The 25,531-nt window shown below is 40.1% G+C and overlaps 1 protein-coding gene across 3 annotated transcripts in view; it reads left to right on the top strand.

Moving 5' to 3' along the window:
- The window catches only part of GALNT7 (polypeptide N-acetylgalactosaminyltransferase 7), a 142,373-nt gene that overhangs the window by 49,995 nt on the left and 66,847 nt on the right, over positions 1-25,531 (top strand). The window contains exon 2 of one of the 3 annotated variants that reach the window (XM_064585304.1): positions 23,108-23,269. The exons of the other annotated variants lie outside the window; for them this stretch is intronic. The gene's annotated coding sequence lies outside the window, so the exon portion shown is untranslated. The remainder of the gene's footprint in view (positions 1-23,107; positions 23,270-25,531) is intronic. 3 annotated transcript variants of the gene reach the window in all.

The following is a 25,531-nucleotide window of genomic DNA, read 5'->3' on the forward strand; positions in this document are numbered from 1 at the left end:
AGATTCTTTACTTAGCATTTGATTTATTGAGAACGTTAATATTTCAGTAATATTTCAATAGTATTAACTGTTAGTTATTAATTATTTTAATTTTACTTGAAAAAGGTGAAAGGCGGGTACCAGGTTTTTTTTGTTGTTGTTTTTTTTTTAGGTACCAGTTTTAAAATCCAGCTCTGACTCGAATGTTGGCAAGTTTTGCTGTCACATCAGACTTTATTAAATATGCAAGGATATTCATTGCAGTTACCTCATTGGTGTGTCAATCAGATTTATTTGACTCTGCCTACTCTTTAATTACCACTGTTCAGGGAGATTGATCTAGTGAGAGATATACTTAAATTTTAGGATGAGTCAAAAGGGGAGAGGCACTGTTCTCATCCGGGACTGCCCCCATAACAGTCTGTGTTGAAGGACCACGTTTGGGTTTTTGGTTTGTTTTTTATTTCTATCCAGTCACAAACCGATACTCTGGATCAGTAAAAGTGAATTGATAGAAAAATGACAATTTTAAAAGGAAAACACAAAATACAAGCCTGAATTAGATTGAGAAGATATAAAATTAAGCTACCTGATTGCCTTAAAGATTGTACATGCTGCTTTTTACCTTTGTACCTACGTCCTCAGGGAGGGCTGACACAGTCCCCAAGGATTGCTTTTCTATGGCATCAATGCATCCTTAGTCGCCCCTCAAGAAACATTTGCATGAATGGAGGGTCTGTTGCACAGAGAAGATCTCAACATTATTTTAATAATCTGTACATTTGGTGTTGCTTTGCCTTTAAATTGGCTATTTTTAAAAGTTATGGGTATGAAACCAAGATTTTTACATTCCAAGCACTTCTTTAGAAATTTTAAATAGGACTTTATGTAAAGTGCTCTCCCACACTTGAGCTCATGTGATTCTCGTGACAGCTCTGTGAGGTTGGACACTTCCTATTTTCCCCATTTTACCAGTAATTTAACTGCGATCTATCTGAGATTATATAGCTAATTAGTGGAAGATGTGGGCTGAAAACTGAAATTCCTGACTCCTGTTTTAGAGCTGAGATTGAACTCCTTTATCATTGACCCACATCAGTGTTTGAAATAAAATTGCTACTAAGGTCAGAGCATCAGACTGTTAGTTTCTGGGCCTGGATCCTTTTGGCAATAGTAGTATAATTTTCTTCATAGAGAGAATCATCCTTTAGGAAAAAAAAAAAAAATCGGTCGGCACCTCTCTGAATCAGTTCTGGGAGCCCCTGTACTTGGATGGAGCTTCCTAAAGATAAGCAGCCTTTCATTTGTAACAAAAGAGGAGCCCTTCAGAGGTGTCTAACAAGTGATTTTGAGAATTTTGACCACCGATACTTGCTCTAATCATTTAAAAATAAAGTCAGACAGGGGTACCTGGCTGGCTCAGTCAGTAGAGCATGTGACTCTTGATCTTGGGGTTCTGAGTTTGCCCCCACATTGAGGGTAGAGTTTAATAAAAAGTAAAATCAATCAGTTCATCGTTTAAAAAATAATAAAAAAAAAAAGTCAAGCCAGACAGTCTCTGTATTCTGCATAGGATTCCTCTCGTTGCATTTTAAATGCAGTAGTCCCTCCCATCCCTTTTTTATACTATATCCTGCCTTGTTCTAACCCATGGTAAGTGTCAGTAAATTCAGTGCATAAATTTAGTCGAGTTTTGAAAAAATTAGTACAGCAAGATTTCTAAGCTAGCATTATATTAGTTTAATTTTGACCCAAGAAAAGCAGATCATACTAGTTCTCATATAAAACAATTCCGAAATTCTTGAATATGTCTGTTCAATAACAAAAAAGTTATTATTGAAGTAAAAAGAGCTACACGGCATTGTATTTGCTTTCTTTAGGAATTCCTTTACTTCACTAGTCCAAAATGTGTCAGATCTTTCAAAGAACTTAAAAAGACTTTTTACTCTTAAGCATTTTATAATGGAAGTTTTCTTCAAATTTCCAAAAAGGGGGTGGGGAGTGGGCAGAATGGGTGGAGGGGTGTGGGAAGTACAGGCTTCCTGTCAGGGAATGAATAAGTCACAGGGACAAAAGGTACAGCGTAGGGAATACAGTCAGTGGTGTTGTAACAGCTTTGTATGGTGAGTGATGGCAGCTACACTTGTGGTGAGCATAACATAGTGTATAGACTTGTCTTATCACTATGTTGTACACATGAAACTAATGTAACATTGTCATCTCCAATAAAATATATATACACAGACTCACAAAAGTTGAGAGAATAGTACAATGAATGTCCATGTGAACACCTCTTGGATTCAATAGTTAATATTTTGGCAAGTTTGCTTTCCTTCTCTTCTTCCTCCCTCTCCTCCTGTATAGGTTGTGACTTGATTTAGGTAAAACATGATTGTTAAAAATACCTCTTTGATAGGAATGAGATCTTGCCATGTGCAACGACGTGGATGGAACTGGAGGGTGTTATGCTGAGCGAAATAAGTCAATCAGAGAAAGACATGTATCATATGACCTCACTGATATGAGGAATTCTTAATCTCAAGAAACAAACTGAGGGTTGCTGGAGTAGTGGGGGGTGGGAGGGATGGGGTGGCTGGGTGATAGACAGTGGGGAGGGTATGTGCTACGGTGAGCACTGAATTGTGTAAGACTGTTGAATCACAGACCTATACCTCTGAAACAAATAATACATTATATGTTAAAAAAAAAAAAAGATGATAGGAAGGGAAGAATGAAGGGGGGAAATCGAAGGAGGAGATGAACCATGAGAGACTATGGACTCTGAAAAACAAACTGAGGGTTCTGGAGGGGAGGGGGATGGGGGATGGGTTGGCCTGGTGATGGGTATTAAAGAGGGCACGTTCTGCATGGAGCACTGGGTGTTATACACAAACAATGAATCATGGAACACTACATCAAAAACTAATGATGTAATGTATGGTGATTAACATAACAATAAAAAATTGGAAAAAATACCTCTTTGATGTGTGGACTTCACATCGCATCACGTCAGGAGGCAAATGATGTCAGATTATTCCATTATTAATGATGCTACTTAATCACTTGTGTATAGTGGTAATTGCCAGATCTCTTTTTTTTTTTGTAAATAGCAAATGTGTGTGAGTACTACTTTGGTACCATGTGAATATTCTTTTCCCCAACAACCTTTCACCCGAAGGTTTCATCATCGTTTGGCCCCTGCCAGAGACTATTGTTCAATCAGAATTGATTATTTCATCTGCATTCCTCTGTAAAGGTGAGAATTCCCTCAACAACGGTGGCTGATCTATACCTCATTCTAAAAAATCAGGGTAAATGCTTAATTCTTCCCTTATAATTACCCTGTTTGGAATAGGTCTTACTAAATCAAATTTCCCCCCCCTTTTTTTTTTCAGTGCTACTTTTCTTTCTGACACAACCAAATTGGCTCACCTTTGTGATGTCCTGCTTCAGATCTAGAATCAGCCACTTCTCCAAGGAGCTGAGTTCCTTTTAGTGAAGCATGGTAGTTAGAAATCAAGATCTAAGGATTGGGCATGTTCATTTTTTTATATCACTGCTTTTAGGCCTTTCAGCAGGTGGGGCAAGGAAATATGTTTAGTTTTTAAATCATCTCATATTGAGATTTCTTTTCTTTTTTTTTTTTTTAAAGATTTTATTTATTTATTTGAGACAGAGAGAATGAGAGACAGAGAGCATGAGAGGGAGGAGGGTCAGAGGGAGAAGCAGACTCCCTGCCAAGCAGGGAGCCCGATGCGGGACTCGATCCTGGGACTCCAGGATCATGACCTGAGCCGAAGGCAGTCACTTAACCAACTGAGCCACCCAGGCACCCTCATATTGAGATTTCTAATTAAATTAACTTCAGCTTTTTTTGACTACATTTGTGTCTCTTATTCTGAAAATCTTGTTTTTTTTCATATATTTACTTATTTCCTTCATATATACATATGTTTAAAGTTATGGTATCAATTTTATTGCTACTAAAAATAAAACTCTGAAGTTTAAGATTTCTTGGCAGTTTTTCTTATACCTGGAGAGTTTTAAAACATACAAATTCCTTTACCCCCAGACCTTTTGCGTGAGAATCTTGGAGGAGAAATTGGTGTCAGCTCGTAGGTTTCTATTTTCAAATAACAAATCCATGACCTACTGCCCTAGTCAGTCTCAGGACTGCTGGAATGTATGAAATCTGTTTTGCTTTGGGTAATATCCCCACCTCCTTTTTCTCCTCCTAAAACATTTTCATAATTTGATTATAATATAATATTGAATAATTGGCACAGAGAAAAATGCAAACAAATGGGAAAAGGGTTGACTGGGAAGCAAAAAATGAACAATAACTTTTTGTATTTTCAGAGTCAATTTGTATTTGTATTTTCATTCTCTACAATATCTTCCCTACATTTCTTCAGAACGTTTTAAATGGCAATCCTGATTTGAAAAACATTTTGATATTTATTTAATATTGAGATAACATTATATTGCATATTTGGTGTTGCTAGGCACTCAGTGTTTTATACATTACCTTATTTAATCTTTGCATTCACATAGTATTCCAATTTTATAAGTGAGGACATTGATTTAAATATATGTAGTGTCTGCTTATGGAATGACTGTCCAAGGAAAATACAAGTCTTACCTTCTGCCACAGGCTGGGTTATCTAGGAAGCTGACTCTGAGATGGAGGTGAGGATGCAGGTTCTATTAGAGAGGGGGTCTGGGGATCAACCCCTCTGAAGGGGAGAGGTTGGAAGCACAAATGCACAGAGAAGCTGAGCCTCCCGACCACCCCCCACCCTCAATAAAGCTATATACACTGTTAAAAAATAAAAAAAAGTTGAGATGTGAACCATCTCTACGAAGTCCTTAACCTGCCCCGTGGGGGGCCCTGAAGCTAGGATGGTCCTTCAGAGCTGTTCCAGTTTGGAGTGGAGAGGCTGGGCCTATTTACCTCTGCAGCAACCAGTAATCCGTGTGCACACTGTCCCTGCAGGAGGCTTGACTTTGGGCAAGGCCGTTTCCTTAGCAGAGGTGATCCCAACAAGGGCTGACAGCAATCTCCACCAGCAGCTGGGGGAGTAAATCCTTTAGTCCTGGAGGGGTTATGGGTGGTTATCATGGTGCCCACAACCTCTTCTATGGATTTGCTATAGTTTCTCCAGAACAAATTGTTCTTGACAAAGACCTTTTTTTTTTTCCCATTGGTTATCTTCTTATTTTCCGTGTTGAAGATTCCATGTTCAAGAAAGTTTGTTCTCATGCCATTCATCATACACTTAAAGCCTTCCTTTTAACCCAGTGTAATCAGCTTTTAGCTCCTTGCCTTGTGTGATGTTGGCTGGGCCAAAATTTTTACATGCAGATAACTTTTACACTGTTTTTTTACACATCACATGTTTATCATCTCTAATCCAGTTACCAAAATTTTACTCTACTTCACCTTGTAACCATGCTTGAGAAGATTCTCAAAAAAGTCCATGCAAGAGATAGTCTTTACATTAACTCAGGCTTGGGATCTCCTGAATTTCAAACCCTTCTTTGTTAAAGCACTCTCTTCAACACTCAATGCATCCGTCATCCCATGATTTTCTCATGAAGAAAGTTACTTGCTCTCTTAGCCTGCTCCCCATCTGTCCCAGCAGTCTGTCCTCCCTGTGAAGTTGGAGGCAGAAAAGCAGCCTGGTTCACAAAGATCCAATTTAGATCTGTGGATGGCAAGGGCTGGAATATGGTATTACTGACAACTGACTGCCACATACCTCCTACCTGGTGTACCTCGTCCCTTGTTGAGGGGGGGAGAGTAAGTGTTCTCAGCAAAAGAAATGCTTAATTTTGAATATTTGAATTAGGTTAGGCTGCATATTGTAAATGTACTACTTGTTATCTTCTTACTTTAGGAGTATATCTAGTTTTCATTTTTTATTGGAGGATCTCAAAATACTTTCAGTATGTTCTGTAATTTTTAAAACTTAGTCATTTCTCATTGTACTGAATTTTGGCACCCAACAACATAATTTCTTTGCTTTACAATAGTCTCTAACCTACAAATGAAATGCTTTTAATTGGGCAGCCCTCTTGGGTTTCCTCCCTCCTCGGGAGCTTTGTAGTATCACTTTGCTATCACTCAATAAACCTTGCTTTGCTGCCTACCAAACAAAACAAAACACACACACACACACACACACACGAAATGCCTTTAATTTTAACCTCTTTAATTTTTTGACTTAAATAAAAATTTTTAAAATTTACCTCCCTTTAAAGAAGTGTCTTGAGGATGAACTCGGAGCAAGTGAGAGAAGGAGAGATCAGTGGAGAACAGAATGTGATAAAGTAGTTTTGAAAACAGTGTATGTATCTTTGCATAAAGCACTTGGGCTTCTGCCTCACTAATGTCTCATTTTAGAGGATGTCCCTACGACATAATTCTCTCCTCTTTGCCTTTTTTTTTTTTTTAAGATTTTATTTATTTATTTGAAGAGAGAGACACAGCGAGAGAGGGAACACAAGCAGGGGGAGTGGCAGAGGGAGAAGCAGGCTCCCCGTGGAGCAGGGAGCCGGATGCGGGGCTTGATCCCAGGACCCTGGGATCACGACCTGAGCGGAAGGCAGAAGCTTAACGACTGAGCCACCCAGGCGCCCCTCTCCTCTTTGCTTTTAAATAATTGATAATTGATGACCGAGTGATGAGTCATTGAATTCACTGCACTCTGTTTTTTGTACTTTTTAAAAACTTACTAAAGGTGTCTTTTTGTTTTGTTTTGTTTTTTAACGTTACCTAAAATTTTTGGTAGTATACTCAAATGAAAAATACTCCTACCTATGCCCTGTGTGTGAACTTTCAGCTTAGTCTTTTTGTGATCATGCCCATTGTTTCTCTATCAACTGTGCTTGCTGTGTATTCTCTTTATCACTAAATTATGTACGGTGACCTCTTTGGCAATCGATGAACTTTAAAATTTATTGATGTAGAAGAACCTCCTAATGGAAAACAAAATCTCAAGTTACTATTGTAAACTGTTTTCTAATGGATTTTTGTCAATTTTAAAACAAGTTTGAGAGAAAGGTAATAATTTTTAAAAACTTTATATAAACATATGCCTGATACAAGAACCAAGGGATGAGAAAATATCATCTAAAATCTCCCCATCAGAGACAACTACTACTTTTAACTTTCTTTCTTGCTAGTCATTTCTGATTTTTTTTCCATATTTGAGATTATATGGTATAAGCAGTGTGTATATTCAATGCATGTATTCTACTTTTTTAAAAACATTAGATCATAAGGATTTTCCCCAAGAATTATTTTTCTTAAACATTTTTATAGTTACGGACTATCCAGTTGTATAAGGGTAACATCATCTTCTTGGCTGTTCTCTTGTTAGAAACATTCTATTTGTTTCTAGTCTATTTGCTACTGTATGCTGCAGTGAACATTTATGCATAATGCCTTTTTCTGCAATTAGAATTATCTCCCTAGAATATATTCCCAGCTCTGAAATTGTGTAGTTAGAAAAATGAATGTTTTTAAGGATTTTGATGCATACAGCCAGATGGTTCTACAAAGAACTCTACCAACATTGTACTATTCATATATATATATATATATATGTATATATTTAAGAGAGGGTCCAAGATCTTCATGACCCTAAAAAGGTTGAGAACCACTGATACATTTATAAAAAGAGATTTTATGATTCTTGAGGTCATCACTGACTTTTAGCTTTCTGGAAGGCTAGCAAAAGCATAGCCTGAAGAAGCTGTGCAAGAAATTTGTTGAAAATACGATCTTAGTGGGACCTGCAGGTGATCCAACTGAGGATGCTTTTCAGAAATACTCATGTAGCTCAGGGAATAGAAGTGGTGGTAACTCTTCCTTAGTGTCAATTTGAGAAGCCCTTTTTTATTTACTTCATATTTGCCAGTGGCAGACAAATAGAAGATATTTGAAAACCATTCCGTGTTTCTGTGAAATCAGAAGAGCAAGCATAGCAGCTCAGCTTAATGGTCTGATGTGCCAAAGTGACTAACTGAAAATAATTTCTTTCTGTTTTTCTCGGTTGAATATGAGTGTATCATTCTAATATTCTGCTATTCACCTAGGCTAGTGGGCCTCATAGTAAGTTACTACTACTTTTTGAAGTACGAATTAGATTTCCAGAAATTGACTTCTTTGAAAATAGCCCTTTCTGACCTATCATTACTAGTTCTTATTAATAGCATTATGCTGGTTTTAAAATAAAGGGATTTTTATTAAAATGAACTTCTGCAATTAACCGATTCTAAGGAATATATTTAGGTTTTGGTATTTAAAAAAATACCAAATAGCTTTGAAAGAAAGCTGTCAATTTATATAGCTAAACGTTATGAAAACCTCGTGGATGCCTTCCCCGGTGGGCTCTGGAGCCAGAGACCCTGCCCCTACCACCTCCTGAGGGTATGGCTTTCGGCAAGTTACTTAAACTCCTGTGCCTCAATTTTCCTCATCTGCAGGTTGGGATAATGATGGTACCCAGCTCAAAGGGTTATTTCAAGGATGAAAAGAGCTAGGTGGAATGCACTTGGAATAGTGCTGGTAACATTTAAGGGCTCTTCTACTTCTTCCTCACCCTGCCATCATCATCATCATCCCTGTGAAATGAATCAGCACTCAATAAAATACTTCCAGTGATAAACTGATTTACCGCTGTTTTAAAAATCTGTTCCATTTTTCTGTTTAAGCCTTTGGAGGTTCTTTGCTAATTTTGCTAACGTTGACAAAGCTTTGACTGACATCTTGGCAGGCTGTCTTTGGCAGGCTATCTTTGGCATGTACTATAGTAACAGTGAGCCTCCTTTTTCCATTCGTTCATAGATACAAAGATAAATGTCTTGCTTACTAAAATTGTGCCAGGTAAAAAAGGAAATCTTTTTCACAGAAAAACAAAAATACCTAAATGACTTAGGGTCATCAGAAAATTATGTCAAAATAAAATTGAGGTGTTTGGTGAGACTCGACCATTCCAAGCACTGTGCATGTTTTTTGCTGGAACTTCACCTTTAGTTGCAAAGGGATCTCAGATTTCAGTTGTACTACTTTGGTAGCTTATGTGAGACCCAGTGCAGTTGGTTGGAATGTGTTAGAGCAGCTAAACTTAGCGTATATCTGAGTGACTGGCTTCTCTCAGCTAACTGGTAGAATTGCTTTCTATTGCTCAACAGCTGCTGTGTGTCCTCCCCAAGCGCCAAAAAGTTTCTTGAGCTTATCATTTTAAGGTGTTCTAGAAAGAGGTATAAGTATTATAAACATAGTTGTGATAAAATTGGAATACTACTTTTAATTTCTAGAAGGTGGTGGTTAGCATGGTTAAGAAATGGAACTGGAAAGAACTGGAAAGTTAAAGCGAAAGGCGTCACATTGTTAACATTCTAATGTAAGTATAAGCTACTTACTCCATGATATATCAGAATAGATTAGGAAAAGACCCTGTCTTATTCTCTACGAAAGCAGTGTCTTGATATGCTACTCCTAACCTTCCTTTGGATTTCATAGGGAGCATTCTTGTGTATCCTAGAAAACAGACTGTGGTACCAATTTGTGGATACCCACTCTGTGAGGCTTCTGCTTTCCCTAAGTGATATCTCTTACACCAGGAAAGGAGGAGAAAATGGAGCTCTGGTCTTGTATATGGGCAGCACGTCCTGAAAAATGTAGTAAGCTCCCTGTGATGGTATAATTCTCTTCTATTATGGAGCCATTTTTTGATAAGTTTTTGGTTAGAGTAGAATATTAGTGAAGCCAAAGTCAAGGGCTTATGAATAATTTGGTTTTATTCCATGGCTTCAGCAATGCTTTTAGTCACAAAAAGGCAAAAGTATTTTTTAGCAGGAGTCTGAACAGCTCAGAATTCACAGCAGTACATCAGTCAAAAGAGTCAGCTTAACAGGACCAAAAATACTTTAGTCCTTACTTATGAGAGAGACTGATTTAATTCTTTGTAAAATTAGTTCAAAATGTCTTCCCCTTATTTCACATGCTGTCAGGGGAATCATCATCTAACACACTGAAGGAGCAGAAAAACCGTTGACAAGGCACATCTCATTGTTTAGAGTGTCAAAATGGGCCATTTCTTTGGTGTAAGTAGTTGCCAAAGACAGACTTCATAAAATGTGATAAAAAAAAAAGCAGAATAAAGAGACATGAAAGTGTTTATTAGTTGAACATTTTTAAAGGCCTCTCAAATTTTTTGTAAATTTCTAGAAAGTAGACGTCATCATCAAGAGTTGTAAGTCAAGTGGCTCAGCATTATGGCTAAATGCTCAGGAGTCATAGTTATGCAGACCAGGGTTCAAGCACTAGGCCAGTCCCTTATGAATTATGTGACATTGGACGTGTTAGTCTCTCTAATCTTTGACCTCCTCAACTATAAAATGTGAAAATAAAATTACAGGACCTATATCATAGGATTGTTGTGAGCACTGGAGAATGTAACATCCTTAGCAGTGTCCGATTATTTTTTTTTTTTTAAATCAGACTTTTCACTTCTGTTCCCCCAAGATCCATCTAAACAACATAAGGCACACCCCCCTCTAGAAACATGGAGCTCAGGGGACATCACGTTTCCTATTGAATAGGTGTTATTTTACATATGGGGATAAGAATAAGGAAAATAGAAATGTCAGAGAATTGAGGAGAAAGGAAGATACACAATACAAACTCCCGACTGCACAAAAGAAGTAAAAGACTAAGACTCTCCTCAGCTAGAGCTTTAGTCTGGGGGGGAAAAAACGAGCACATGGAGAGAGAGAGAATTATAAAAGTATTAAGGAGTAGAAATTCATGCGAGGGAAAATATCACTGGAATTAGAACAGATGGCAGGGCTGAATCTTATTGAAGGAATTGGAACTAAACCTAGAAAGCAAGAGGCGGGCCACAGCCTCGTCCTGCTGTAGGCTAAGGCTTGATAGCAGGAGCCAGACCAGAGGCCGGGCTGACCATGTGTTTTTATGATCTCCTGAAGGGGTCCAGCTGACTAGAGTATGGGGACAGCTTGAGTGCGGAACCAGGGATGACAGAAGGCCAGGCAAAGGATTTTGAACCTGACATGTTAGAAAAAGATGGGAAGATTTTCCTTTCTTTTTAGAGAGATCTCTGACATGCACTGTGTTTAACCTCTGTTAAACGATGCAGGAAGTAGAATTTCTTGCAGGAAGTAGAATAGGTTAAATCAGAATAGGTTAAATTACTGTTGGAGTAATTCAGACAGCAGTAGTGAAGGTTGGGTCCCAAGGAAGAGCAAAGTACCTGTGTCTGAGGGGCTGCCGTCCTCCTGACCTGGCTAATCCCACCTCTGCTTTGGCTCCCACCCATTCTCAGGAACTCTTCACTTTTGATTATTCCTCCTCTCGCATGTATTTGAGTATTTTACCCTTGCCTTTCTTTTAAAGCTGCTCAGGACTTTTCCCATTAAAAACAAAACAAACCAAAACCCCTCACCCCACCTCATTTCCTCCAGCTACCTCTCCATTTCTGTTCTCTCTCGGGGCAGAGTTTTCACAAATGTAGCCTACTTTTGCTTGCACCATTTCCATACCTTCCAACTCCACCCCTCAACACCACTGGCCCTGGGCTCTTGACCCCATCATACCACTGGAATGGCTCCCGCTAAATCCAGTCCTCCTCTCACATGGCCTTTAACCAGCATTTTTTTTTTTTTTTAAGATTTTATTTATTTGACAGAGAGAGAGAGACAGCTAGAGAGGGAACACAAGCAAGGGGAGTGGGAGAGGGAAAAGCAGGCTTCCCGCTGAGCAGGGAGCCCGATGCAGGGCCCCATCCCAGGACCCTGGGATCATGACCTGAGCCGAAGGCCGATGTTCAATGACTGGGCCACCCAGGCACCCCTTAACCAGCATTTAACACTGTTGACCGTTCCTGCTGTCCCACACGTACTGTCAGGTTTTCTTCCTACATATTGGGCCAGTCCTCTGTCTCCTTGGTAGTCCCACCCTCCTCTACCAGTCTTTTAAGGGTTGGATTCCTCAAGATGGGGTCAGTGGATCCTCTCCTCTTCGCACTTTATGGTCAACTCATAAATAGCATCCAGGTCCTTATGTCAGTTATGATCTATATAAAGATGTCTGCCAAGTTTATCTTTTCTAGTCCAGTCACTGAGATACAAATCCTGTTTCCATCTTCTCTTGAATGTTTCAGAAGCACTTCAAAGTCCGCATATCCAAGAAGTCCACATATCCTCGTCATCTTCAACTTCAGTCTTTTTCTGTGCTTCCTCTCCCAGTGAATAGCATCCAGTCACACCTTAGGGCCATCCCTGCCACTCCCCATATCCAGTCCATCATTAAATGTCTCCATTTCCTAATTAACCCTCATCCACTCTGGCCTCTTTCCAGCCTCTTACTCCTCAGCCAGTGGGCTCTTTGCAGAATGCTCCTGTCTCTGGTAGGAGCATTAAAATTATGAACTGGCTGCTCAGGCTCCCATATTACAACCAAAGTCATTACCATCATACCAGAGCCCCGCTTGGTCTGGCCACTACTTCCCTTCTGCCTCATCTGGCACCAGGCTTCCCCAACTCTTTGCACCCCATCCACATTTAGTTCTTCCTACTTACCATAGAACTTCTTGCTGTAGAGACTCTGAGCATGTTTTCTCTGAATACTCTTGCCTCTTTTTTAGATTTATTTATTTTAGGGGTGCCTGGGTGGCTTGGTCAGTTAAGCGCCTGCCTTCGGCTCAGGTCATGATCTCAGGGTCCTGGGATCAAGCCCCGCATCATGCTCCCTGCTCAGTGGGGAGTCTGCTTCTCCCTCTCCCTCTAACCCATGCTCTTTTCTTGTGTGCACTCTCTCACTTGCTCTCGGGTAAATTAAATCTTTAAAAACGAACAAAAAAGATTTATTTTAGAGCGAGTGGGGGAAGGGGTGGAGGGAACTAATCTTCAAATAGACTTCCCACTGACCGCAGAGCCTGATGCAGGGCTCAGTCCCATGACCCATGAGATCATGACCTGAGCCAAAACCAAGAGTTGGACTCCTAACTGACTGAGCCACCCAGGCGCCCCTCTTTCCTCTTTTTGCCGACGTAGCTTCTCCTCGTCCTTCAAACCTCTACTCAGCAGTCCTTCATTCTCAAGGAAGCCTTTCTTAGCATCTTAAATTAGATCGACTCTCCCCAAAAGGCTCTTAGAGCACCATGTTTGTGTGGCTGTTTGATTATATGTCTCCCTCACTGGACAGAGAGCTCCACAAGAGCAGGGATGTGTTTGCTTATCATTGTATCCTGGTAGCCTGGTGCAGCGTAGGTGCTCAGCACATATTTGTCATCCTTCAATTAGACTATTTCAAAGGAATGTCTAAGGCCGAAGAAGAGGATCACAGAAATGCCTCTAGCCTTCTAGATGATAGAAAATACGATATTCCCATCTGCAGCTGGGTAGGAGATAATGGTGAGGAGTCCTGAGGCCCCTCTAGACCCACCCTCCTGGGGCCTGGTCAGCATTACAGAGCACAGAGCTGGTGAGTGAGTCATGCCGCGGAACCAGGACTAAAATACCTCCCTTGCCTGTACCTTCAGACCTTGGAATTCTCACTAATTTAACAGCGCGCCTGCAGTTTCTAGCCCTGTTGTCCACTCCTTGAAATTCTCTCCTATATTGCTGTTCCCCACTACAAACATCGTGGCACCTCTTCCCATTCATTTGCTCCGTGAGCGTATTCATTCCAAAATTCAGCTCTGATCTGGCATGCTCCCCTCTCATGGCTCCCATAAAGTCTGAACTTCTTGGCATTTCCTAAGAGGCACTCTGAGGCACTGCCAGCAGCATCTCAAGTCTCATCTCCTGCCACCTCCCCATATGTCCCCTGCACTCGTTACACCAAACCATTTGTTCTTTTATGCTTCTGTGCCTTTGCCTACGCTGCCAAACCCCACTCTCTATCCCCTCCTCCTTTACCTACCAGCCGTTCACCATCTCCTTGCTGGGGAGTGTCCGCTGCTTCTAAGCAAGGATTCAGTCGCTTCCGGCCCATTCAGACATCCCTGTGTGTCCTTTCGTGGTACGGTGCGCAGTGCCTGGCGGGTAGTAGACCTGTAGTATTTGGAAAACTGAAAGGACAGCTCTTTTACCTTTAATGATCCATATAAATACTGATCGGAATGCCAAAGAACAATTATGATAAACTAGAGTATCCCCGGATAAGCATTCCCTCTTGAAATCAAACCTGTTGAGAGTCGAACAGTAAAATGTCCAAACGTTTATTTACATAAATAACCTCGATCTGCCCTGAGTGTATTTTTTCTGTCTCACACAGTTATGTTTCCTTTACACACCCTCCTGAATTGGACTTCTAGTCCCGACGTGGTAGTAAAATGTTGTCCCACACTGTAAGATGATAGCTCCGCCCTGAAGATTTTGAGATACTTTCTTTCTTGAGGTGATTTTGTTTTTTTCTTAAGATTTACAAGAGGGGATTCTTACACCAGTCAAAATGTATGTGTTCTGAAGCCGCACATTACAGTATTTTCTCAGGAGCTGTTATGAAAGCCAAGCTTCAGGGCAAAGCAAGGAAGCGCTAGAGGAAAGGCTTATGCATTTCCAGCTGCGGAAAGTAGTAACACTTCATGTGGGAGTGCTGTATTCATTCTAGAATTTCTCCCCTAGAGGGATAATAGGACATTGCTTTTTCAGCTTTCAAAGGGTATTACAAACATGCTCTCCCAACACAAATACCACATTTGGCCTCGTTCTTCTCTCACTCAGTAAAATATTTTCCTTAGTGTCCTAAGAATTATTAATGGTTGCATTGGTGACATAATTTCCAATGAAGTTTTCAGGAAGATTTGGAAATCACTTCATGCTTTCACTGCGATTGCCAGATGTGAAGGAGAATTAGGAATTAAACTGTCTGGCTTTGGCAAGTATTAGATTATGAAGTGCATTGTTGTACTGGAAATGAGAATCAAAGGATAGGACTAAATAAACACTTGTCCTGAGGGTTTAAGAAAAAGCGTTAACGGTGTGATTCCCCAAGGACTGGTGTCGGGATTGCTCTTTTGAAATATTTTCAAGATGATCTAGGGAAGAGAGTGAAGGGATTTTCAGCTCTTCTAGGTAAAAAAGTAGAATTGATTGGCATAAACCAAAAGAAGGTTCCAGAACATCATTTGAGTGGGCAGAAGAGGAGCAGATGGGACCTCATTTTCAGTCAATTCAGCTTTTAAGTAGTTCCTCATTTCTCCACCTGATGAAATGTCGTAATTGTTCTTTTGAAAGGTCCATTCAGCTGGGTTAATTTCTTATTTCTTATCCTACTAAGCTATTTGGTTTTTAAGTGTGTATTTCCTCTCTCCATGTGCATTGATCATATGTATGCATCATAAATTATTCATGTGTTAAAAAAATCTTCACAGATTTTATTTTATAGTCTTTTTCTCCTTGCTTTCATTTTTCTGTCCTTAATACCTTCTTGTTTTTAGACAGGTCATTTTGTAGGAATAATGTGGTAGAATATTTATTGTAAAATACTGACAATTTTATTAAAATATTTTGCATAACTTGTGTGCTAATTTTAGAATGAAAATGCCTCTTAGGAGTTTTCTTTTTAAAACTCAGTAATTACTTAGCTCCCAAACAGAGAGAGTTAAAAATCTACCCACTATATCCTTTTACGATTTCTAAGAGGTATTATAATCTGCCTTTTAGTACTTGTGGGAGTTGGAGCTTTTAAATGGCATTGGTGCACCTTGTATTTATAGCCCTGTCTTGACGTTGGGGCTCTTACAACTGAAATGATGGCATAAACTTTGACAACTATGACTTCATCACTTTTTGAAACATACTACAAAATGATTTATTGGCCATTGCTTGATATTCATGTTTGATTCTTAAAATTCAGTTAAAATCAGTTAAAGATTTAATATTAAATATTCATAATAAGAAATATTTTTAAGCCTGTGAAGTGTATCTATGACTCAGTTCATGAGCTGAGGCATGCATTTTTCATAAGTTCTCTGGAAAATAAAAATTATTTGGATTGCATAAATATGTTTAAATTTCATGTTTCATAGACTTGGTTAGTTGTCTGTGATATTAACTTTGATCTGGGCCGTTAAGCAGTCTTAACAAATAAAAGTTTTTTTGTAAAAGGATAACCAATTTGTTATTTTCCTATTGCAGACATTAACCTACATTTTGGTCCTTTAGTTGCTTATTTCTTCTTTTAATTTATTCCCCCTTGAGTATTATCCGATACTTTTCTGACCTGATTTAGAATCTCTATCTTTTTTTTTCTTATTATTTATTTATTATTTTTTTCTTTTTATTTATTTATTTATTTATTTAAATTGTTATGTTAATCCCCATACATTACATCATTAGTATTTGATGTAGTGTTCCATGATTCATTGATTGTGCATAACACCCTGTGCTCCATGCAGAACGTGCCCTCTTTAATACCCATCACCAGGCTAACCCATCCTCCCACCCCCTCCCCTCTAGAACCTTCAGTTTGTTTTTCAGAGTCCATCGTCTCTCATGGTTCGTCTACCCCTCCGTAGAATCTCTATCTTATTACTGTTTTAAAACAAGCCCCAAATTTAGCAGGAAACCATTTAGCAGGAAACCATTTGCAAGATAAATTGGCTTAGAGGACTGAGATGAACACCAGCAGATTTACTTTCTCATGTTTAAATAAAGTACTCATTTTCCATGAAGTAACAAATTTCACTTGCAGACATGATTTATCCAAATCTGAAGAAGAGAAGAAACTAAAAAAAGGATTATTCGAATTCTAGATTGGTAGGGAAAGCAATGTTGTTAGTAGAGAAAATAATGTTTTTAGTTATTTCATTTGGATTCTCAAACTGCTAGCTTAAATCAAGCCACGCCGTGGCATAAGACAGTGACTCCAAAGTCCGTTTATATTCTAGCAACATAATAAAAGATGACCCGCACCTGGGTGTTCTCCACTTAGTCTGTGACGAGACAAGCACTGAGTACTTGCTGGCTACCCCCGCCCCCCGTGGGAGGACACACACACACACACTCACTGTCTTCAAAGAGCCCTTAGTCTGACTGGGGAGAAGCACGTACACAGATACTAAGGCCATTCGGGAAGAGCAGTGTTAGAAATATTCATGGAACTGCAGGGGAATATACCCGGAGCCAGTTGCTGAGTTTAGAACTGCTGGCTTGACCTACTGGTGCTTAATGGTAATTTCACATTTACAAAATAGAACATTAGAGATAATGGTATTAATACAGAGAAGGATTTTGCATGAAATCTCCCATTTTCAATTATAGTTTTAACTTAGATGTTGAAAATTGAAAATGTTTATTACTGAGGAATTTGTAGGTTAGAATGATACCTTTAAAAATGCAATGCATTGGGGCGCCTGGGTGGCTCAGTTGGTTAAGCGACTGCCTTCGGCTCAGGTCATGATCCTGGAGTCCCGGGATCAAGTCCCGCATCGGGCTCCCTGCTCGGCGGGGGGTCTGCTTCTCCCTCTGACCTTCCTCCTTCTCATGCTCTCTGTCTCTCATTCTCTCTCTCTCAAATAAATAAATAAGTAAAATCTTAAAAAAAAAAAAAAAAGAAAAAGGGTTTCTTTTAAAACAAAAAAAAAATCTAATAAAGTTGGGGCGCCTGGGTGGCTCAGTTGGTTAAGCGACTGCCTTCGGCTCAGGTCATGATCCTGGAGTCCCGGGATCGAGTCCCGCATCGGGCTCCCTGCTCGGCAGGGAGTCTGCTTCTCCCTCTGACCCTCCCCCCTCTCATGCTCCCTCTCTCTGTCTCATTCTCTCAAACAAATAAATAAAATCTTTAAAAAAAAATGCAATGCATTGACATGGTTTTTAAAAAGTAAATATTATGGGGCACCTGGGTGGCTCAGTCAGTTAAGTATCTGCCTTCGGCCCAGGTCGCGATCTTGGGGTCCCGGGATTGAGCCTCGTGTTGGGCTCCCTGGTCAGCGGGGAGGCTGCTTCTCCCTCTCCCTCTCCCTCTGCCCCCCCTCCCCTTCTCTCCGCCCCCCCCACTCATGCTCTCTCTCAAATAATAAAATCTTCAAAAAAAAAATAAATTTTATAATTTTAACCACTTCAATCATTTACTTTGGTTGAACTAAATTTTGTTTTGAATTTTGAAAAGAGCCCAAGACTTAAAATTTGCCATATCGAGATATTCTATAGTTGACCATGATTATTCAAGATGTGCAGAGATCTTCAGAAAATAGTGTCAGTGCAGATGGATACTTCTCTTAAGAATACCATATGATATGCATGAAGATCCAAATCTGCAAAAACCGACTAGTTGCACAACTATGGGATTTATTGGGAGACTCTTATAATGGAGATCTCTTTTATTAAGATGATTAAATGTTCAAAATGTGATATAGCTAACTCTTTAGGAAGACACCTATTAATTTCAGTAGTATCCACAATAGTACAGGGTAGATCTGTATTATATACTGTAGTTTGCTTATTTGGTTAAGGAGAGGTGGCATTTAATTGACTCAAAATGCCCCCATACGAACCTGGTAAAATCTTTCCAGTGGGTGGTTAATACTATAGCACCAACTTAACCCATTTGTAACTATGGTTGCCATAGTGTATCATAAGTTTTGAGAGAAAATAAAAGGACTAAATTATTATGTAATATAGCTCTCCATAGTCCAGTCTCAATGTTGCAGTCCCTAGAGAAAGGCTGGGTCAGTCTGGCTTACTCTGACTAGTGGCTACCCTGCCAAAGTCTAATTTCTAGTACTAGAAGTGCTGACCTGGATTTCCTTTGGTGGGCAGTTATTGTGATGTCAACCATGCTGTTTTCTCCTTTCTGTTACCTTTTGGTTTATAACCTGGCCTGGGGGGAGAAGGGGGAGAAAGAAGAATAGAAATCCCTGCTTTGGAAGTGTATTTCTTTCAGCAGATAATTCTTCTATCAGAATGTAATACTGAGGGGCTCCTGGGTGGCTCAGTCGGTTGGGCATCTGCCTTCGACTCAGGTCATGATCTCAGGGCTCTAGGATCAAGTCCCACGTCTGGCTCTCTGCTGGGTGGGGAGTCTGCTTCTCACTCTCCCTCTGTGCTCTCCCTCTCTCAAATAAAAAAAAAAAGTGTAATACTGATAAGCCACACCTTTCTTCATTTTCAATTCTGCCCTAGTTGCTAACAGAGGCCTTGCCATTGGTCTTCAATCTCTTCCTAATTCATGAGTCCTTTACACAGGCTTGGGATAGGTCTCTTTCTGTAAGGGAGACAACCTTAGATATTCAAGGACTGATGAGGTCTCTGTTTAATCTTGGGTTTTTCCATTTTCTGCTCTAGTTAAACACAGTCAAACCACTTCACCCCTGCCCCTCACGACCAACGGGAGCCACTGACCCCCCCCTCCGCCATGCAGTCCCTTTCAGTCTGCTGAAAAGAGCAGGAGTGAATGGTCTTCAGCCAGCACAAAATGCCCACAGGGACGGGTTAGCTAAGAATCCAGCTCTAACTAATCAGAGAGAAACAAGGGTACTGAGGATGGAGCACCTGCTTTCCCACCCACCTTCTGCCACCCGTGGATAAGAGTCTGGGGAGGCCCAGCTTACACGCACACCCAGTTTCTTCCAGCGCCTCCTTAACTATCTCCCTCCCTGATTTCTTTGTTCCTGTTGCTCACTCACCTAGGAGCAGAAGAAAGTGGAGCTAGAGAAAAGATGCTGGTGTCATTCTTCTAATTAAAGGTGTTTCTCAGGGTGCCTGGGTGGCTCAGTTGGTTAAGCCTTGGACGCTTGATTTTGGCTCAGGTCATGATCTTGGGGTCATGGGATCGAGCCCCCATAGGGCTCCGTGCTCAGCAGAGAGTCTGCTTGGGATTCTCTCTCGTGCCCTCTTCCTCTGCGCCCCCCCCACTCTCTCTCTCCCCGCCCAAAAATAAATAAAATCTTTTTTTTAAAGGTGTTTCTTATCAAGAGGGTTTTTAAATCATAGAATTAAATTTGACTTATGTTTTTAAGTTCTGTGGCTCATGTAGCGCGATAACCAAATAGTGTGAATATTAGCAGTGGCCACTTTCTGAAACTAAATTGTAATTTCTGCAGAAATCATGTGACTTCAGGAGCTCAGCATTAAGAGCTTAAATTTTCTAGGTTCACCTATAATTTCAAATCCAGACAAGCCTATATCTAAAGACTATTTTTCTAAATCCCTTTGCATTCCTATCATTTCTATGATTTGTGTTCCTATCAAGATCATAATCATCTTGGGAAAATATCACACATAAATAGAATCTGGGGATGAAGGGGGAGCTTTGTAAGATGGAAAGTGAGTACTCTGACCTGATTTCTGATAATCCCATATTTCCATCTGATGATAAGTGATTATACTTTTCAGTATATTTCCACCTTTATGAACATAGTGATCTTAAGCAATTATCTACTGATTGTCTTTTCCATTTCTAGTCAGCAGCGATTCATTGATTTTTGACTGTAGAGTAAGTCAGCTGGTGCTTATGAAGATATTATAGTACCAGTGAGTCACAAAGGCATCTACTGATTCTCACTGACTCTCAGGAAGAAGGAGTATGTAGTTTTCCTACACAGGGGAATTGAGCGTTACACAGCTTTGTAGCCATTCTTTGAATCATATAACATTAAGATTGGACATGATTATTTTTAATTGACTTGGGGTTAGACAATTCTCGTATTTGGTTTGCTTTCAGATTTAATGACATACAGGCTTTGGCAAGTGAGAAAATTCAATTTTTCTGGTGACTATTACAGCGTTATTCACACTACTATGTAGGGGCGCCTGGGTGGCTCAGTCGTTAAATGTCTGCCTTCGGCTCAGGTCATGATCCCGGGGTCCTGGGATCGAGCCCCACATTGAGCTCCCTGCTCCGCGGGAAGCCTGCTTCTCCCTCTCGCACTCCCCCTGCTTGTGTTCCCTCTCTCGCTGTGTCTCTCTCTGTCAAATAAATAAAATCTTTAAAAAAAAAAAGAGTACACTACTATGCAGAGAATATGAAGTTATATCCTGTTCTCCTGCTGATTTTGTGAAGTATTGCCAGATATACTATCTGATCCAAGCCCCTCTTCCCCATTCCATAGTCTCCATTCTCTATTTTCCTTTTCTTCTCTCATAACCAAAGCAGAAATTTTAGGACTCATTCGTTTATTCAGTAAATATTTGTTGAGGAATTAGTGCCAGGATAAACATGGGGAATGCACTGGTACATACCGTAGGCGTGGCGCCTACTTTTTCACAGAACTTAGTCTAGTGCAGGGGTTGGGAGGGGTGGTGGTTACAGATCATCCTATTGCCTGTCTTTGTAAAGAGTTTTATTGGAACACAACCGTACCCACTCATTTACATATCATTGGTGGCTGCTTTTGCACTATAATGGCAGATTTGAATGATTGCAACAGAGACCCAGTGGTCTGCAAGGCCTAAAATACTTAACTCTTGACCTTTTGCAGAAAAAGCTAACCAGCCCCTCTTCTAGGGGTATGGTGAAGAAAAAAAGAGTATAAACTCTCCTTGTTAAAGATTATAAACGCTCCTGAGGGAAGTGGACCAGCGGTGGAGTGTTGTAAGCAGGGAAAGTAACATGTTCATATTTGAATTTTAGAAAAGTCACTGTGGTTGCTATGTAGAAAAAACAATGAAGAGCAAGAGAACATGCGTGCATTAGAATGAGAAGCACTCAAGTGTAGTAGTTAAGAGCATGGACTCTTTTTTTTTTTTTTTAATGTTCAATTAGCCAACATATAGTACATCATTAGTTTTTGGTGTACTGTTCAACGAATCATTAGTTGTGTATAACACCCAGTCAGAGCATGGACTCTTGAGCCAGACTGCTGAGATGCAAATTTTGGCCCTACCATGTACTGATTCTGTTTTGAGTAACTTCTCTGTCAGATTTTCTCTCAGTAAAATGGGGATGGTAATCACAGAGCCTAACTCTTGGCAAAATAAATAAATAAATCGATATATACAAAGCACTTAGAACATAGTATTTTTAGTCATCACTGTTATCACTATTGTAGTAATTCTGTTAAGGAGTGAGGGTGGTATGAACTAAGGCAGGGGCAATGATGGAAGCGGCCAAATTCAGGAGCTACAAAGACAATAGAATTGACGGGTATCAGGGATTGATTGGACGTCAGTTGGGTAGATCAAAGAGAACAAGAAGTTGAGGATGAAATGCAGGTGTTGGATTTGATCAGTTGAGCGGATGGTGGTTCCTGTCCCCTAAGTAGGGAAAGACTGTAACCCAAACAGGTTTGTGATGTGAGGTAAAAAGAAGTTCAACTAGTTTGGGGTATCTTAAGTTTAGGTACTAGGGTGATATAAGTAGAAATCTAACATGGGACTAGATTGATATATAAGTAGATATAAGGTCAATTGATACAAGTAGATATAATAAGATTGATATAAGTAGAAATTTGGGAAGCAGCCAACTGTAAGGATTGGAGATGAGAAGTGTGATGTGGGCTGAGGAGAGGGATGTAGGAATGGTCGATGCAAATCTGGTCATGACTCTTGGAACCCAGAATGAGCTGGACTGATGGGTGGACTTCTAAGAGAACTATGAAGAACACCAACAGTGGAAGATCAGACAGAGAACCCCCAAGTCAAAGAAAAGATCTAATTTGGGGAAAGATAAGCATGAAGTTCAAATCCATTAGATAGTCTCTTGTTGAGGCGGGTAAATTTGAGAAATATTTAAATTCTCAAATTTTGCATTAGCATAGGCCAACCTAAACCATAGCGTGTATTTCACAATGTGGGTCTTTCATGTACTACAATTGCACATACCACCATATTTCATACTCTTCCAGCATATACTGTGCTCTTTATGGAATTTTAGGCAAAGTAGAGTGGTTGCTGTGGTTACGGATGTTGACATCTGAAGACCTGTTCAGTCTGCTTTTCTGTATTTGACATTTCCTTCCCCTCATTTTTTTCTACCTCCCCAGTTACAGATTCACTGGAGCCTTGATGTGAAAAATTGAAGTGGGGAAGACTCTTCTTTATGTGTGATACTTGGTTCAACATCAGTATCTTGGATCCAGTATCTTAGAATTTTATAATGATTTCTCTGTTTTAATTTGCCTACAACACTGCCACAACACTTCTCTTTTAGAAAGAGCCGGGAGATAAATTGGAGAGATGTCCACGTTTTCCATCCTCAGAGCCAGTAGGGCTCGCGGGTTAGGCTCCAGCCAAGTCCTTGCTACGGAGGTGTGTGATGCTAGAAGCCTGATCCAGAAGCCTTATCTACCTTATGACACATGCCTGAAGAAAGGTATCACATTTATGTACTCAGGCTGAGTGTTGCATTTTATATTTAGTTTTGTGTTATAGGAGGAAATTTACGGAAAAACTTTGAAGTGGACCAAAAAGATTATCAGGTATACTCTCTGGCTTGGCTTCTGGGTTATCTTGCCCTTTCCTTATCTTTGAGCTATTTTACAGTGCTGGAAATGACAGAATACTGATGGTAATGCAAAAGATTCTCGGCCATTGAAATGGAAATTGTGTACAGTGAGTGCAGTTGGTTATTGCCTTGTGGACATTGACCAAAGTCACCAGTTTTGCATCTATTTATAAATCCTTCGCAGTATCCTTGATGTTTAGATGTTTGTTCTTTGGATTCACCTTCGAACCACCTGTAACATTGTACAGGTTTCCTTTTTTTTTTTTAAGATTTTATTTATTTATTTGAGACAGAGAGAATGAGAGAGCACATGAGAGGGGGGAGGGTCAGAGGGAGAAGCAAACTCCCCGTCGAGCAGGGAGCCCGATGCGGGACTCGATCCCAGGACTCCAGGATCATGACCTGAGCCGAAAGCAGTCGCTTAACCAACTGAGCCACCCAGGCGCCCTACAGGTTTCCTTTTTAAATAACAAGTCAATTAAAATCTTTGTGCCATATTAAAAACAATTGTTTTGTTACCTACACACATGTGTGTTTAGACATGCATATAACATCTCTAGAAAGATTCCCAAAGTGCTGGCCGTGATTGCCTTTATAGGAGAGGAAGCAGGAAAACCTGCTTTTCATTAGATGCCCTTTTGGGTCTTTGGAATTTTCTATCATATGCTTATATTACCTAAACAAATAAATTTTTTAAAATTCCTTTTTGAACTCCCCCAAATCAATCCTTAGCTAGCCCTTACCAAAACTTCAACTAAATTCACATTTAAATTAACTGGCTGGGTGATGGACATTGGGGAGGGTATGTGTTGTGGTGAGCACTGTGCGTTAGGTAGGACTGATGAATCACAGACCTATACCCCTGAAACAAATAATACATTATATGTTAATAATAATAAAAAAGATAAATATTAAACAATATTAATTAATTAATTAACTGGCTTTCTAAAGAGATCTTTGTTTCTCCATAAACTCCCAGCAGATAGCAACGTACATCTCAACATCATACCTAGCACTTTACTTCTGTCCTCTTTAAAATCAAGGGTTTTTTTGTTTTGTTTTAAAGATTTTTTTTTAAAAAGATTTTATTTATTTATTTGAGAGAGAGATTGAGAGACAGCACAAGAGGGAAGAGGGTCAGAGGGAGAAGCAGACCCCCCGCCGAGCGGGGAGCCTGATGCGGGACTCGATCCCGGGACTCCAGGATCATGACCTGAGCCGGAGGCAGTCACTTAACCAACTGAGCCACCCAGGCGCCCTGTTTTAAAGATTTTATTTATTCATTTGAGACAGAGAGATAGCATGAGCAGGGGGAGAGGCAGAAGCAGGCTCCCTGCTGAGCCAGGAACCTGATGCGGGGCTCAATCCCAGAGCCCTGGGATCATGACCTGAGCCAAAGGCAGACATTTAACCATCTGAGCCACCCAGGCATCCCTAAAATCAAGTTTTTAACTTTACTTTTCAAGATAGCTCTAACACTGTAGACACATCTTGGTCATATGGTACTAATTCTGTTATGAATCTATGGACTCTGATAATCTCAATGTGGAGTGAAGTGGCAGACCCGTTCGCCTGTTTTGCAGTTTGAAGTTCACCTTGCCTCTTCCCCAGCTGTGCATACTCAATAATCCTCTTGTCTAATTATAGCTAGCAGCTCTTCCTCTGAGTTAGAGGTTCTCAAGCTTGGCTGCATATTAAAATCACTTGGGGAGCTTTCAAAAATGGGAATGCCCAGACCAATTAAATCACAAAGTCCAGGGATGGGACACAGACATCAGTATTTTTTAAAGCCACTGAGGTGATGCTAACATTGAAAAACACTGCCCTATGCAAAGAAGGGTACTGATTTAGCAAAAACTTCACATAGGATACCTCAGCAGCAAAAGCCCTCAGGATTTCTCACCGAAATCTGCACAGGTGATGGGGAGGGTCCACACAGACACGGGAGGCAGCCTTACAGAATACCCGTATGCACCAAATCTGTTGTTACTTGGGCTACCTCTGGAATGGGGCAAGCTAGGCATTCGGTGTGGTTTAAAAGCCTAAACTGAATTGGTTAGTCTTTAGCATTTTGTTTTTGTTTGCTTTTTTTTAAAAAAAAAAAAAATTAGTTTTGAATTCAGCTAAACT

Source organism: Mirounga angustirostris, unplaced genomic scaffold, assembly GCF_029215605.1.
Source record: "Mirounga angustirostris isolate CCGP_5_RB_7025 unplaced genomic scaffold, mMirAng1.0.hap1 SCAF_2, whole genome shotgun sequence".
Classification (NCBI taxonomy): Eukaryota; Metazoa; Chordata; class Mammalia; order Carnivora; family Phocidae; genus Mirounga; species Mirounga angustirostris.